The sequence below is a fragment of the Bacillus rossius genome, chromosome 2 (assembly GCF_032445375.1).
Source record: "Bacillus rossius redtenbacheri isolate Brsri chromosome 2, Brsri_v3, whole genome shotgun sequence".
Classification (NCBI taxonomy): domain Eukaryota; kingdom Metazoa; phylum Arthropoda; class Insecta; order Phasmatodea; family Bacillidae; genus Bacillus; species Bacillus rossius.
This window is the reverse complement of record NC_086331.1, coordinates 56,444,645-56,447,736: the sequence shown is the minus strand read 5'-3', so window position 1 is coordinate 56,447,736 and position 3,092 is coordinate 56,444,645. Positions and strand designations below refer to the sequence as shown.

The 3,092-nt window shown below is 38.5% G+C and overlaps 1 protein-coding gene across 1 annotated transcript in view; it reads right to left on the bottom strand.

The window, feature by feature from the left end:
• LOC134529303 (odorant receptor coreceptor) overlaps positions 1 to 2,773 on the bottom strand; it is a 234,963-nt gene extending 232,190 nt beyond the window's left edge. Inside the window, exon 1 of the mRNA XM_063363212.1 lies at positions 2,618 to 2,773. The gene's annotated coding sequence lies outside the window, so the exon portion shown is untranslated. The remainder of the gene's footprint in view (positions 1 to 2,617) is intronic.
• Between the last annotated feature and the right edge of the window lie 319 nt (positions 2,774 to 3,092).

Sequence of the window (3,092 nt, the reverse complement as noted above, 5' to 3'; positions counted from 1 at the left end):
GAAAATAATCAATGCATATGAATTCATTGGAGTATGTCTTGTAGCCTATTGGCATAATCTGTTGCACTATAACTCAATGATAAGATTATGTTTGTAAAACAACAAAATCAGTCTATTAGAATGCTTGATCACATATTACATACATAATATAAAATTAAATAAAAAACTACTTTATTATAATCAATCCTAGCCTTGATATTTACTAAACAATTTGTCTTTACGGTGTGGGTATTCCAACAGTGGGTAATATTATTTGATAATAAACCATTATTGAGTGATCAATAATTATTGATATCCTGAGCAGTTATTTTGAAGTGAGTAATAATATTGTTAATTCATGTTGATTTCGAAAAACGTCTGCTTTCGCTCCTTTCCTCTCTCTCTCTCTCTCTCTCTCTCTCTCTCTCTCTCTCTCTATCTCTCTCTCTCTCTTTCTGCCGAGAGATATACTTTTGAGTCGAGGTTTCAATTGCCAAAGAAGTTTCACTTCTACCACATGTACAGAGTTATACGCGCTCTTTTTTTACTTTTAAGTTATTTGGACTTGATGTTTCTTATAGAAAACATTTTATTTTTACATTTACAAAAGATTTATTTGGAAACCATTTGCCAAGAAATAATTTTTAATACTTTATTAAAACTACTGTAAATTTATAGAATGCATTGTTATGGTTATATTTGCATGTATGAACTACGCTTTTGGAAATAATACTGGAAATTGTTAAATATTGATTTTAAGTATAATAAAATAATAATTTATTTAAACCACAGGAAAGGTAATCAAATATTCAATAATTGTCCTTTATTTTTTATCATGCTTATTAATGTGAACAGTAACGCTGGAAAGCTGTTCAAAGATCATTTTATAAATAACTTTATTTAATGAAGGAACAGGAACAACAAAAATCATAAATATCCAGACAAGTATTAAAACGCAGAAGTAATGCGAACGTTATGTTTGTAGCGATACATTGTTTCATGTGAATGTAAAAATTTACAATTTTTTTGTAATTTTACATGATAGTTACATTTACAAAAAAAAATACCGTGTTGAACAGTGAGGTCATTAGAGACGTGAAAAACCAATAACAAACACAATTAAGAATGATTTGAGGAGTAATCGTCTCTCAATTATGATAAGGTACCATTCCAGCATTTGAGTGCAGAGATTTCAGAAAACCATGGAATACCGAGTCCAGGACGGCCGAGTGTTTTCCCAGACGGGAGTACTAAGTCTGAGCTTGGCACCACTCTGCTCAGCGATGAACAAAACACGACTTGCGTGCGCGTGAACAGGAAAAACGCATAATCGTTTCAGCGGCAGCAGTGCATCAAGTTGTTCTGACCTCCTCGCTCACGAAGAAGTGGTGTTCTCAAAGCTTTCTTCACGTCACGTCGCATCGACACGGTGCTTGTAGCTTTCGGTTAACATATCTTAACACAAAAAATATCAATGCGCGTGTCTTAAAAATTATTTTAATTTTTGCTTTATATATATTTTTCTCTACGGGAGATTTTTAAGCATATGTGTTTGTTGTTGTGTTGTTATTTTCCAAATTGAATTTCTTAAAAGTTTACAAAAATGTACTAGTTTGCGTAGTTTACTTCTGATTGGAAATCACACCTCTTAAATGAGACTGATCTTACAGGGAAAAAATGTTTGGACGCCCAAAGTATATACCGACAAAAACCGGATCCTTTTTGGCATTGCGGTAGCTTGTCTAGTTCGCATTAGCGATATATTGTGTGCAGCGTCGTTCAGCTAGGGTTAGCATTTCCCGCAGAGTAATTTCCACTTCTACTCCAGAAAATGTCTTCAATCCCGCTTTTTCAAAGTACTGGTCATTTATTGGTTTTATGATATGGACCAAAAGCTAAAGCTGAAATTAAAAATAAATGAATTATTTAAAACGGAACTGTAACACAATTTTGTTTACCCAACTATTATGTTTGTTAAACAACTAAACTTAATTTGGCCTCTGTTTTCTGCAAGAGATATGCAAGCGTCAGAAAGATTATATTTTGGTAAACTGAAGTGTTCAGCTATTGTACTTTACCAGTTATTGGATATAACGAAATGGAAATTTTGGTTTGGGATTCGAACCCAATAAAAGTGTGTTTTATCATCACAATGACATCGCACACTCTGCGTCCAGGGCGGTAAACGTAAAAAAAAAAGCTTCGCTCTGATTCTATTGCAATGTCGTCAGTGGCCGTTTACAAACATAGCGTTCGATGGTTCGGTACAAATAGTCAACATTCAACAATCCGTTTTAGTCCAAGTGTTTAGGAGTCCGCTATAATCTAGCGTAAACTTTACTGCACATTACCACGTGATTAATACCCTACTTATACAGAATTAGTCTATTTAAAGAGGCCCCGCGGAAATTGTGTGAAATTAAACAATGGTTGGTTAACTTGTTGAGTTCTGGAGTTCTTCGAGTGTGTGAGGGTGGTTTCTATACACTTCTCCCTTTATAGCTCTCCACCAGAAGAAATCACACGATGATATATCTGGAGAACGAGGTTGCCAAGATGGGTTTGTACCACGGCAAATGAAGGGGCCGGGTTTAAAAGACTCGACGTGTATATTTCGTAGAACTGAGACTCTACAAACCTTGCGGTAGCCTCCTGACGCGCCGTGCAGAACTAACAGGTAACCACACTTGTCGGCACCTTCCCGTACTCAAAAGACCATCTGTCAAGGAGCATCTCCCCGGTGCCACTTGATCCGAAGACACTCCGGCACCGTGAGGGAGCAAAACTTGTATTCATATCCACGGCGCAAAAACGGCCGTTGGAAAATGCACGTGAAAGCCCACGTGGACCAATGAGCGCGCTCCTACCACCGCGCGCATGCGTGGCGACACCGCACAGCGTTAATAGTCCTTGCCCCTCTCTCTCGGTGGCGGGAGGTCGCGCATCCTTCCCATTATCGACTCCATGCATTAGTCACGAGCGGAGTCCCGCCGGTACCGATCCGTCCTTCCAGCTTCGTTACGTAACGGCCGCCGGTCGATGCCTGAGGCCGGCTGAAGAGGCGCGTACCCAAGATCACCCTCCCCCCCACCGTGCGGCCATAGCGCGTCCCG